General features: G+C 46.3%; 9 non-coding genes across 9 annotated transcripts; all 9 read left to right on the top strand.

Annotated features, from left to right (window-relative positions):
* The first annotated feature begins 36 nt into the window (after positions 1–36).
* Positions 37–108, top strand: TRNAW-CCA (transfer RNA tryptophan (anticodon CCA)). The gene has a single exon. It is a non-coding gene; the product is annotated as a tRNA-Trp (tRNA).
* Positions 109–1898: 1790 nt separating this feature from the next.
* On the top strand, positions 1899–1972 carry TRNAN-GUU (transfer RNA asparagine (anticodon GUU)). The gene has a single exon. It is a non-coding gene; the product is annotated as a tRNA-Asn (tRNA).
* A 2169-nt stretch (positions 1973–4141) lies between these two features.
* TRNAN-GUU (transfer RNA asparagine (anticodon GUU)) lies at positions 4142–4215 on the top strand. The gene has a single exon. It is a non-coding gene; the product is annotated as a tRNA-Asn (tRNA).
* A 313-nt stretch (positions 4216–4528) lies between these two features.
* Positions 4529–4600, top strand: TRNAW-CCA (transfer RNA tryptophan (anticodon CCA)). Its single transcript has one exon. It is a non-coding gene; the product is annotated as a tRNA-Trp (tRNA).
* A 1790-nt stretch (positions 4601–6390) lies between these two features.
* TRNAN-GUU (transfer RNA asparagine (anticodon GUU)) lies at positions 6391–6464 on the top strand. The gene has a single exon. It is a non-coding gene; the product is annotated as a tRNA-Asn (tRNA).
* A 313-nt stretch (positions 6465–6777) lies between these two features.
* Positions 6778–6849, top strand: TRNAW-CCA (transfer RNA tryptophan (anticodon CCA)). Its single transcript has one exon. It is a non-coding gene; the product is annotated as a tRNA-Trp (tRNA).
* A 1789-nt stretch (positions 6850–8638) lies between these two features.
* Positions 8639–8712, top strand: TRNAN-GUU (transfer RNA asparagine (anticodon GUU)). The gene has a single exon. It is a non-coding gene; the product is annotated as a tRNA-Asn (tRNA).
* Positions 8713–10886: 2174 nt separating this feature from the next.
* TRNAN-GUU (transfer RNA asparagine (anticodon GUU)) lies at positions 10887–10960 on the top strand. Its single transcript has one exon. It is a non-coding gene; the product is annotated as a tRNA-Asn (tRNA).
* A 313-nt stretch (positions 10961–11273) lies between these two features.
* TRNAW-CCA (transfer RNA tryptophan (anticodon CCA)) lies at positions 11274–11345 on the top strand. Its single transcript has one exon. It is a non-coding gene; the product is annotated as a tRNA-Trp (tRNA).
* Positions 11346–12886: the final 1541 nt, after the last annotated feature.

The following is a 12886-nucleotide window of genomic DNA, read 5'->3' as shown; positions in this document are numbered from 1 at the left end:
TTCTGTCATCAGACACACCAGGTGGATTGCCACAAGGACCTCGTGGCGCAATGGTAGCGCGTCTGACTCCAGATCAGAAGGTTTTGTGTTCAAATCACGTCGGGGTCATACTTCCTTTTCCCACTCTGAAATACAAAATTGCTCTTCAGTATCTCGTTATTTCAACCTGACTGCATCTTTGTGCTCTGGGCCTAGTTGTTCTGGCGTTTCGAATGTAAGCTTTGCAGCAGGGAAGTATCATATTGACAGACACCCATGAAGGACATGGTCAACCTTTAAAGCAGGCCAATCTCTATGTTTTACTGAATGCAGCAGAAGTATTTCCTCTTTACCATCTCTTCAAGTGGGCCTGACTGATGTGCTGTTTTGTGCACGCTACGTGGGCTTTGTAAAGCATACCTCTGCCATTTGCATGGCCTCCTAGCGCTATCAATATTTTCGTGTAATCGCTGAATGCTGCACTGTCCTGGGAACTCTAGGTGTGACTAAAGGATATATGTTGGGGCCCCGAAAGGGGTTCGGCAGTCTAGTGGCAATGGGCATCACTTTGCAGTTTGGGTTTGTGAGTTCAGGTACCGGTCTGGTGTCGGAAACCTGTAAGCGCCCTCCCAATCAACTGTCGGTCCAGGATTGTGAGGATTTCCCCTTATACTGGTCTCAGTAGACACATTTCCATTTTACTTTTTGACTCTCGCATTGCCTATTTCTCTCTCTCTCATAGATACATTATAGACAAGAGAGACATTCTCAGCGAGAGGGTTGCACAGCACCTTCCCCCATTTCCCTAAGTGCATTGCATGGGGCTCTGGGAGGCGTGCACATTTGTCTGAAACACAAAGATCCACTGGCAATAAAAGGCGTAGGACCCCAGTTCGCATTTCTTAGAATTTGAGGAGGCACTCAGAGTTGTCTCGGGCATGACTGTACCTTTCATAGGAGATGTGCTAATCCCCAAACCCTCTTCCTTTGTCCCAGTAATCTGTCCTAGGGCCTCTAGCAAGTTGTTTTCTGAAACAAAGCTTACCTGAACAATCTGTAAAATTGGTAACTTTTCAGTAGCAGTACAGTGCAGTATATAGCATTCCTGTTGCGCACAGCATCTAGATCCAAAAATTGCTTACTCTACCCCAGAAATTAGAATTCACCCAGTCAAACAGAGGGATCTATAAAGATCATGGCAAGTAGTTAACATAAGCTACTTCCCCCAAGTTCTCTTGGTGCACTCTGCTGCCCTCTTTTAACAGAAGAATGCAACTGCAGGTCTTGCTTCTCAGCAAGGTACCTACATATAGAAACCTTGGTGCACTCTTGCTAAATCTGCTGGAATGTGTCTTCTATTGTGCCCAAGGTGGTTGTGTATTTGGGGACTCAGGGAAGCAAGGGAGCAGTCTAATGCACTGCAGTGCTAAGAGAGGCATGCCTTTTTCAGAAAAAAGTTCAGGTTTTCTGCCAATCAGAAAAAAATAGCAATGCAATCAGGCCAAAGGCAGAACACACATGCCAGTGAGTCTCTGTGGCACAATTGGTTAGCGCGTTCGGCTGTTAACCGAAAAGACGCTGCTGTTTTTGGCACAAAGACACAGAGTGTTCCACTCAGTAAACCTGAGTCATTTCTCCCGTGTTCTCTGGGTTCAGCCTACTGTCCCCTTTTAACACAAGTGCGCAACTGTGGCTTCCTCCTCATAGCAAGTTATGCCTACACAGAGGGCATTTGGTGCACTGTTGATGGGCTCTGTCCTCCATTAAATCCCCTGTGTTTGTGGATTAGGGGAGGTAGGGAAGTGCTTGATACCCTGATTTGCTGTGGGAAATAGAGCTATTTTAGAAATATTTTCAGGTTGCCTGGGAAGCATAAGCAAACAGCACACCAATCAGGCCCCAGTGTAAGCACTCCATGAGTCTCTGTGGCGCAATCGGTTAGCGCGTTCGGCTGTTAACCGAAAGGTTGGTGGTTCAAGCCCACCCAGGGACGGTGCATTTTGGCTCAAAAATTCAGCGTGACCAACTATGGACTTCTGTTTACCTCTCGCAGGTCTCGTCTGCTGACGTCCAAAAAATCCAATAAACTGCAAGCAATTCTTCTCGCTTGCTTTAGTTTTTCAAAACTTGCCATTCAATTCATAAACATCAAGACTTCATGGGAAGGGTTTGGCTGCAGCGTGTACTGATGCACAGAAGGAAGCTATCCTAGCCAGTCTACTTAAAGAAGCAATGAGGCTCTGCAGGTCCATGTACGTCTCCTACCTTTATTCTGTCATCAGACACACCAGGTGGACTGCCACAAGGACCTCGTGGCGCAATGGTAGCAGACTCCAGATCAGAAGGTTGCGTGTTCAAATCACGTCGGGGTCATATTTGCTTTTCCCACTCTGAAATACAAAATTGCTCCTCAGTATCTCGTTATTTCAACCTGACTGCATCTTTGTGCTCTGGGCCTAGTTGTTCTGGCGTTTCGAATGTAAGCTTTGCAGCAGGGAAGTATCATATTGACAGACACCCATGAAGGACATGGTCAACCTTTAAAGCAGGCCAATCTCTATGTTTTACTGGATGCAGCAGAAGTATTTCCTCTTTACCATCTCTTCAAGTGGGCCTGACTGATGTGCTGTTTTGTGCACGCTACGTGGGCTTGTAAAGCATACCTCTGCCATTTGCATGGCCTCCTAGCGCTGTCAATATTTTCGTGTAATCGCTGAATGCTGCACTGTCCTGGGAACTCTAGGTGTGACTAAAGGATATATGCTGGGGCCCCGAAAGGGGGTCGGCAGTCTAGTGGCAATGCCCATCACTTTGCAGTTTGGGTTTGTGAGTTCAGGTACCGGTCTGGTGTCGGAAACCTGTAAGCGCCCTCCCAATCAACTGTCGGTCCTGGATTGTGAGGATTTCCCCTTATACTGGTCTCAGTAGACACATTTCCATTTTACTTTTTCACTCTCGCATTGCCTATTTCTCTCTCTCTCATAGATACATTATAGACAAGAGAGACATTGTCAGCGAGAGGGCTTCACAGCACCTTCCCCCATTTCCCTAAGTACATTGCAAGGGGCTCTGGGAGGCGTGCACATTTGTCTGAAACACAAAGATCCACTGGCAATAAAAAGCGTAGGTCCCTAGTTTGCATTTCTTAGAATTTGAGGTGACACTCAGAGTTGTCTCGGGCGTGACTGTACCTTTCATAGGAGATGTGCTAATCCCCAAACCCTCTTCCTTTGTCCCAGTAATCTGTTTTAGTGCCTCTAGCAAGTTGTTTTCTGAAACAAAGCTTACCTGAACATCCTGTAAAATTGGTAACTTTTCAGTAGCAGTACAGTGCAGTATATAGCATTCCTGTTGCGCACAGCATCTAGATCCAAAAATTGCTTACTCTACCCCAGAAATTAGAATTCACCCAGTCAAACAGAGGGATCTATAAAGATCATGGCAAGTAGTTAACATAAGCTACTTCCCCCAAGTTCTCTTGGTGCACTCTGCTGCCCTCTTTTAACAGAAGAATGCAACTGCAGGTCTTGCTTCTCAGCAAGGTACCTACATATAGAAACCTTGGTGCACTCTTGCTAAATCTGCTGGAATGTGTCTTCTATTGTGCCCAAGGTGGTTGTGTATTTGGGGACTCAGGGAAGCAAGGGAGCAGTCTAATGCACTGCAGTGCTAAGAGAGGCATGCCTTTTTCAGAAAAAAGTTCAGGTTTTCTGCCAATCAGAAAAAAATAGCAATGCAATCAGGCCAAAGGCAGAACACACATGCCAGTGAGTCTCTGTGGCACAATTGGTTAGCGCGTTCGGCTGTTAACCGAAAAGACGCTGCTGTTTTTGGCACAAAGACACAGAGTGTTCCACTCAGTAAACCTGAGTCATTTCTCCCGTGTTCTCTGGGTTCAGCCTACTGTCCCCTTTTAACACAAGTGCGCAACTGTGGCTTTCTCCTCATAGCAAGTTATGCCTACACAGAGGACATTTGGTGCACTGTTGATGGGCTCTGTCCTCTACTAAATCCCCTGTGTTTGTGGATTAGGGGAGGTAGGGAAGTGCTTGATACCCTGATTTGCTGTGGGAAAAAGAGCTATTTTAGAAATATTTTCAGGTTGCCTGGGAAGCATAAGCAAACAGCACACCAATCAGGCCCCTGTGTAAGAACTGCATGAGTCTCTGTGGCGCAATCGGTTAGCGCGTTCGGCTGTTAACCGAAAGGTTGGTGGTTTAAGCCCACCCAGGGACGATGCATTTTGGCTCAAAAATTCAGCATGACCAACTATGAACTTCTGTTTACCTCTCGCAGGTCTCGTCTGCTGACGTCCAAAAAATCCAATAAACTGTAAGCAATTCTTCTCGCTTGCTTTAGTTTTTCAAAACTTGCCATTCAATTCATAAACATCAAGACTTCATGGGAAGGGTTTGGCTGCAGCGTGTACTGATGCACAGAAGGAAGCTATCCTAGCCAGTCTACTTAAAGAAGCAATGAGGCTCTGCAGGTGCATGTACGTCTCCTACCTTTATTCTGTCATCAGACACACCAGGTGGATTGCCACAAGGACCTCGTGGCGCAATGGTAGCGCGTCTGACTCCAGATCAGAAGGTTTTGTGTTCAAATCACGTCGGGGTCATACTTCCTTTTCCCACTCTGAAATACAAAATTGCTCTTCAGTATCTCGTTATTTCAACCTGACTGCATCTTTGTGCTCTGGGCCTAGTTGTTCTGGCGTTTCGAATGTAAGCTTTGCAGCAGGGAAGTATCATATTGACAGACACCCATGAAGGACATGGTCAACCTTTAAAGCAGGCCAATCTCTATGTTTTACTGAATGCAGCAGAAGTATTTCCTCTTTACCATCTCTTCAAGTGGGCCTGACTGATGTGCTGTTTTGTGCACGCTACGTGGGCTTTGTAAAGCATACCTCTGCCATTTGCATGGCCTCCTAGCGCTGTCAATATTTTCGTGTAATCGCTGAATGCTGCACTGTCCTGGGAACTCTAGGTGTGACTAAAGGATATATGTTGGGGCCCCGAAAGGGGTTCGGCAGTCTAGTGGCAATGGGCATCACTTTGCAGTTTGGGTTTGTGAGTTCAGGTACCGGTCTGGTGTCGGAAACCTGTAAGCGCCCTCCCAATCAACTGTCGGTCCAGGATTGTGAGGATTTCCCCTTATACTGGTCTCAGTAGACACATTTCCATTTTACTTTTTCACTCTCGCATTGCCTATTTCTCTCTCTCTCATAGATACATTATAGACAAGAGAGACATTGTCAGCGAGAGGGTTGCGCAGCACCTTCCCCCATTTCCCTAAGTGCATTGCATGGGGCTCTGGGAGGCGTGCACATTTGTCTGAAACACAAAGATCCACTGGCAATAAAAGGCGTAGGACCCCAGTTCGCATTTCTTAGAATTTGAGGAGGCACTCAGAGTTGTCTCGGGCATGACTGTACCTTTCATAGGAGATGTGCTAATCCCCAAACCCTCTTCCTTTGTCCCAGTAATCTGTCCTAGGGCCTCTAGCAAGTTGTTTTCTGAAACAAAGCTTACCTGAACAATCTGTAAAATTGGTAACTTTTCAGTAGCAGTACAGTGCAGTATATAGCATTCCTGTTGCGCACAGCATCTAGATCCAAAAATTGCTTACTCTACCCCAGAAATTAGAATTCACCCAGTCAAACAGAGGGATCTATAAAGATCATGGCAAGTAGTTAACATAAGCTACTTCCCCCAAGTTCTCTTGGTGCACTCTGCTGCCCTCTTTTAACAGAAGAATGCAACTGCAGGTCTTGCTTCTCAGCAAGGTACCTACATATAGAAACCTTGGTGCACTCTTGCTAAATCTGCTGGAATGTGTCTTCTATTGTGCCCAAGGTGGTTGTGTATTTGGGGACTCAGGGAAGCAAGGGAGCAGACTAATGCACTGCAGTGCTAAGAGAGGCATGCCTTTTTCAGAAAAAAGTTCAGGTTTTCTGCCAATCAGAAAAAAATAGCAATGCAATCAGGCCAAAGGCAGAACACACATGCCAGTGAGTCTCTGTGGCGCAATTGGTTAGCGCGTTCGGCTGTTAACCGAAAAGACGCTGCTGTTTTTGGCACAAAGACGCAGAGTGTTCCACTCAGTAAACTTGAGTCATTTCTCCCGTGTTCTCTGGGTTCAGCCTACTGTCCCCTTTTAACACAAGTGCGCAACTGTGGCTTTCTCCTCATAGCAAGTTATGCCTATACAGAGGACATTTGGTGCACTGTTGATGGGCTCTGTCCTCTACTAAATCCCCTGTGTTTGTGGATTAGGGGAGGTAGGGAAGTGCTTGATACCCTGATTTGCTGTGGGAAAAAGAGCTATTTTAGAAATATTTTCAGGTTGCCTGGGAAGCATAAGCAAACAGCACACCAATCAGGCCCCTGTGTAAGAACTGCATGAGTCTCTGTGGCGCAATCGGTTAGCGCGTTCGGCTGTTAACCGAAAGATTGGTGGTTCAAGCCCACCCAGGGACGATGCATTTTGGCTCAAAAATTCAGCGTGACCAACTATGAACTTCTGTTTACCTCTCGCAGGTCTCGTCTGCTGACGTCCAAAAAATCCAATAAACTGCAAGCAATTCTTCTCGCTTGCTTTAGTTTTTCAAAACTTGCCATTCAATTCATAAACATCAAGACTTCATGGGAAGGGTTTGGCTGCAGCGTGTACTGATGCACAGAAGGAAGCTATCCTAGCCAGTCTACTTAAAGAAGCAATGAGGCTCTGCAGGTGCATGTACGTCTCCTACCTTTATTCTGTCATCAGACACACCAGGTGGATTGCCACAAGGACCTCGTGGCGCAATGGTAGCGCGTCTGACTCCAGATCAGAAGGTTTCGTGTTCAAATCACGTCGGGGGCATACTTCCTTTTCCCACTCTGAAATACAAAATTGCTCTTCAGTATCTCGTTATTTCAACCTGGCTGCATCTTTGTGCTCTGGGCCTAGTTGTTCTGGCGTTTCGAATGTAAGCTTTGCAGCAGGGAAGTATCATATTGACAGACACCCATGAAGGACATGGTCAACCTTTAAAGCAGGCCAATCTCTATGTTTTACTGAATGCAGCAGAAGTATTTCCTCTTTACCATCTCTTCAAGTGGGCCTGACTGATGTGATGTTTTGTGCACGCTACGTGGGCTTTGTAAAGCATACCTCTGCCATTTGCATGGCCTCCTAGCGCTATCAATATGTTCGTGTAATCGCTGAATGCTGCACTGTCCTCGGAACTCTAGGTGTGACTAAAGGATATATGTTGGGGCCCCGAAAGGGGTTCGGCAGTCTAGTGGCAATGGGCATCACTTTGCAGTTTGGGTTTGTGAGTTCAGGTACCGGTCTGGTGTCGGAAACCTGTAAGCGCCCTCCCAATCAACTGTCGGTCCAGGATTGTGAGGATTTCCCCTTATACTGGTCTCAGTAGACACATTTCCATTTTACTTTTTCACTCTCGCATTGCCTATTTCTCTCTCTCTCATAGATACATTATAGACAAGAGAGACATTGTCAGCGAGAGGGTTGCACAGCACCTTCCCCCATTTCCCTAAGTGCATTGCATGGGGCTCTGGGAGGCGTGCACATTTGTCTGAAACACAAAGATCCACTGGCATTAAAAGGCGTAGGACCCCAGTTCGCATTTCTTAGAATTTGAGGAGGCACTCAGAGTTGTCTCGGGCATGACTGTACCTTTCATAGGAGATGTGCTAATCCCCAAACCCTCTTCCTTGTCCCAGTAATCTGTCCTAGGGCCTCTAGCAAGTTGTTTTCTGAAACAAAGCTTACCTGAACAATCTGTAAAATTGGTAACTTTTCAGTAGCAGTACAGTGCAGTATATAGCATTCCTGTTGCGCACAGCATCTAGATCCAAAAATTGCTTACTCTACCCCAGAAATTAGAATTCACCCAGTCAAACAGAGGGATCTATAAAGATCATGGCAAGTAGTTAACATAAGCTACTTCCCCCAAGTTCTCTTGGTGCACTCTGCTGCCCTCTTTTAACAGAAGAATGCAACTGCAGGTCTTGCTTCTCAGCAAGGTACCTACATATAGAAACCTTGGTGCACTCTTGCTAAATCTGCTGGAATGTGTCTTCTATTGTGCCCAAGGTGGTTGTGTATTTGGGGACTCAGGGAAGCAAGGGAGCAGTCTAATGCACTGCAGTGCTAAGAGAGGCATGCCTTTTTCAGAAAAAAGTTCAGGTTTTCTGCCAATCAGAAAAAAATAGCAATGCAATCAGGCCAAAGGCAGAACACACATGCCAGTGAGTCTCTGTGGCACAATTGGTTAGCGCGTTCGGCTGTTAACCGAAAAGACGCTGCTGTTTTTGGCACAAAGACACAGAGTGTTCCACTCAGTAAACCTGAGTCATTTCTCCCGTGTTCTCTGGGTTCAGCCTACTGTCCCCTTTTAACACAAGTGCGCAACTGTGGCTTCCTCCTCATAGCAAGTTATGCCTACACAGAGGGCATTTGGTGCACTGTTGATGGGCTCTGTCCTCCACTAAATCCCCTGTGTTTGTGGATTAGGGGAGGTAGGGAAGTGCTTGATACCCTGATTTGCTGTGGGAAATAGAGCTATTTTAGAAATATTTTCAGGTTGCCTGGGAAGCATAAGCAAACAGCACACCAATCAGGCCCCAGTGTAAGCACTGCATGAGTCTCTGTGGCGCAATCGGTTAGCGCGTTCGGCTGTTAACCGAAAGGTTGGTGGTTCAAGCCCACCCAGGGACGATGCATTTTGGCTCAAAAATTCAGCATGACCAACTATGAACTTCTGTTTACCTCTCGCAGGTCTCGTCTGCTGACGTCCAAAAAATCCAATAAACTGTAAGCAATTCTTCTCGCTTGCTTTAGTTTTTCAAAACTTGCCATTCAATTCATAAACATCAAGACTTCATGGGAAGGGTTTGGCTGCAGCGCGTACTGATGCACAGAAGGAAGCTATCCTAGCCAGTCTACTTAAAGAAGCAATGAGGCTCTGCAGGTCCATGCACGTCTCCTACCTTTATTCTGTCATCAGACACACCAGGTGGATTGCCACAAGGACCTCGTGGCCAATGGTAGCGCGTCTGACTCCAGATCAGAAGGTTTCGTGTTCAAATCACGTCGGGGGCATATTTGCTTTTCCCACTCTGAAATATAAAATTGCTCTTCAGTAATTCGTTATTTCAACCTGACTGCATCTTTGTGCTCTGGGCCTAGTTGTTCTGGCGTTTCGAATGTAAACTTTGCAGCAGGGAAGTATCATATTGACAGACACCCATGAAGGACATGGTCAACCTTTAAAGCAGGCCAATCTCTATGTTTTACTGGATGCAGCAGAAGTAGTTCCTCTTTACCATCTCTTCAAGTGGGCCTGACTGATGTGCTGTTTTGTGCACGCTACGTGGGCTTTGTAAAGCATACCTCTGCCATTTGCATGGCCTCCTAGCGCTGTCAATATTTTCGTGTAATCGCTGAATGCTGCACTGTCCTGGGAACTCTAGGTGTGACTAAAGGATATATGCTGGGGCCCCGAAAGGGGGTCGGCAGTCTAGTGGCAATGCCCATCACTTTGCAGTTTGGGTTTGTGAGTTCAGGTACCGGTCTGGTGTCGGAAACCTGTAAGCGCCCTCCCAATCAACTGTCGGTCCTGGATTGTGAGGATTTCCCCTTATACTGGTCTCAATAGACACATTTCCATTTTACTTTTTCACTCTCGCATTGCCTATTTCTCTCTCTCTCATAGATACATTATAGACAAGAGAGACATTGTCAGCGAGAGGGTTGCACAGCACCTTCCCCCATTTCCCTAAGTGCATTGCAAGGGGCTTTGGGAGGCGTGCACATTTGTCTGAAACACAAAGATCCACTGGCAATAAAAAGCGTAGGTCCCTAGTTTGCATTTCTTAGAATTTGAGGTGACACTCAGAGTTGTCTAGGGCGTGACTGTACCTTTCATAGGAGATGTGCTAATCCCCAAACCCTCTTCCTTTGTCCCAGTAATCTGTCCTAGGGCCTCTAGCAAGTTGTTTTCTGAAACAAAGCTTACCTGAACATCCTGTAAAATTGGTAACTTTTCAGTAGCAGTACAGTGCAGTATATAGCATTCCTGTTGCGCACAGCATCTAGATCCAAAAATTGCTTACTCTACCCCAGAAATTAGAATTCACCCAGTCAAACAGAGGGATCTATAAAGAGCATGGCAAGTAGTTAACATAAGCTACTTCCCCCAAGTTCTCTTGGTGCACTCTGCTGCCCTCTTTTAACAGAAGAATGCAACTGCAGGTCTTGCTTCTCAGCAAGGTACCTACATATAGAAACCTTGGTGCACTCTTGCTAAATCTGCTGGAATGTGTCTTCTATTGTGCCCAAGGTGGTTGTGTATTTGGGGACTCAGGGAAGCAAGGGAGCAGTCTAATGCACTGCAGTGCTAAGAGAGGCATGCCTTTTTCAGAAAAAAGTTCAGGTTTTCTGCCAATCAGAAAAAAATAGCAATGCAATCAGGCCAAAGGCAGAACACACATGCCAGTGAGTCTCTGTGGCGCAATTGGTTAGCGCGTTCGGCTGTTAACCGAAAAGACGCTGCTGTTTTTGGCACAAAGACACAGATTGTTCCACTCAGTAAACCTGAGTCATTTCTCCCGTGTTCTCTGGGTTCAGCCTACTGTCCCCTTTTAACACAAGTGCGCAACTGTGGCTTTCTCCTCATAGCAAGTTATGCCTATACAGAGGACATTTGGTGCACTGTTGATGGGCTCTGTCCTCTACTAAATCCCCTGTGTTTGTGGATTAGGGGAGGTAGGGAAGTGCTTGATACCCTGATTTGCTGTGGGAAAAAGAGCTATTTTAGAAATATTTTCAGGTTGCCTGGGAAGCATAAGCAAACAGCACACCAATCAGGCCCCTGTGTAAGAACTGCATGAGTCTCTGTGGCGCAATCGGTTAGCACGTTCGGCTGTTAACCGAAAGGTTGGTGGTTCAAGCCCACCCAGGGACGATGCATTTTGGCTCAAAAATTCAGCATGACCAACTATGAACTTCTGTTTACCTCTCGCAGGTCTCGTCTGCTGACGTCCAAAAAATCCAATAAACTGCAAGCAATTCTTCTCGCTTGCTTTAGTTTTTCAAAACTTGCCATTCAATTCATAAACATCAAGACTTCATGGGAAGGGTTTGGCTGCAGCGTGTACTGATGCACAGAAGGAAGCTATCCTAGCCAGTCTACTTAAAGAAGCAATGAGGCTCTGCAGGTGCATGTACGTCTCCTACCTTTATTCTGTCATCAGACACACCAGGTGGATTGCCACAAGGACCTCGTGGCGCAATGGTAGCGCGTCTGACTCCAGATCAGAAGGTTTCGTGTTCAAATCACGTCGGGGGCATACTTCCTTTTCCCACTCTGAAATACAAAATTGCTCTTCAGTATCTCGTTATTTCAACCTGGCTGCATCTTTGTGCTCTGGGCCTAGTTGTTCTGGCGTTTCGAATGTAAGCTTTGCAGCAGGGAAGTATCATATTGACAGACACCCATGAAGGACATGGTCAACCTTTAAAGCAGGCCAATCTCTATGTTTTACTGAATGCAGCAGAAGTATTTCCTCTTTACCATCTCTTCAAGTGGGCCTGACTGATGTGCTGTTTTGTGCACGCTACGTGGGCTTTGTAAAGCATACCTCTGCCATTTGCATGGCCTCCTAGCGCTATCAATATGTTCGTGTAATCGCTGAATGCTGCACTGTCCTCGGAACTCTAGGTGTGACTAAAGGATATATGTTGGGGCCCGAAAGGGGTTCGGCAGTCTAGTGGCAATGGGCATCACTTTGCAGTTTGGGTTTGTGAGTTCAGGTACCGGTCTGGTGTCGGAAACCTGTAAGCGCCCTCCCAATCAACTGTCGGTCCAGGATTGTGAGGATTTCCCCTTATACTGGTCTCAGTAGACACATTTCCATTTTACTTTTTCACTCTCGCATTGCCTATTTCTCTCTCTCTCATAGATACATTATAGACAAGAGAGACATTGTCAGCGAGAGGGTTGCACAGCACCTTCCCCCATTTCCCTAAGTGCATTGCATGGGGCTCTGGGAGGCGTGCACATTTGTCTGAAACACAAAGATCCACTGGCATTAAAAGGCGTAGGACCCCAGTTCGCATTTCTTAGAATTTGAGGAGGCACTCAGAGTTGTCTCGGGCATGACTGTACCTTTCATAGGAGATGTGCTAATCCCCAAACCCTCTTCCTTGTCCCAGTAATCTGTCCTAGGGCCTCTAGCAAGTTGTTTTCTGAAACAAAGCTTACCTGAACAATCTGTAAAATTGGTAACTTTTCAGTAGCAGTACAGTGCAGTATATAGCATTCCTGTTGCGCACAGCATCTAGATCCAAAAATTGCTTACTCTACCCCAGAAATTAGAATTCACCCAGTCAAACAGAGGGATCTATAAAGATCATGGCAAGTAGTTAACATAAGCTACTTCCCCCAAGTTCTCTTGGTGCACTCTGCTGCCCTCTTTTAACAGAAGAATGCAACTGCAGGTCTTGCTTCTCAGCAAGGTACCTACATATAGAAACCTTGGTGCACTCTTGCTAAATCTGCTGGAATGTGTCTTCTATTGTGCCCAAGGTGGTTGTGTATTTGGGGACTCAGGGAAGCAAGGGAGCAGTCTAATGCACTGCAGTGCTAAGAGAGGCATGCCTTTTTCAGAAAAAAGTTCAGGTTTTCTGCCAATCAGAAAAAAATAGCAATGCAATCAGGCCAAAGGCAGAACACACATGCCAGTGAGTCTCTGTGGCACAATTGGTTAGCGCGTTCGGCTGTTAACCGAAAAGACGCTGCTGTTTTTGGCACAAAGACACAGAGTGTTCCACTCAGTAAACCTGAGTCATTTCTCCCGTGTTCTCTGGGTTCAGCCTACTGTCCCCTTTT

Source organism: Ambystoma mexicanum, chromosome 11 (genome assembly GCF_040938575.1).
Source record: "Ambystoma mexicanum isolate Mex_15411 chromosome 11, UKY_AmexF1_1, whole genome shotgun sequence".
Lineage (NCBI taxonomy): Eukaryota > Metazoa > Chordata > Amphibia > Caudata > Ambystomatidae > Ambystoma > Ambystoma mexicanum.
The sequence above is the reverse complement of the archived record's forward strand: the minus strand, read 5'-3'. Positions and strand labels throughout refer to the sequence as shown.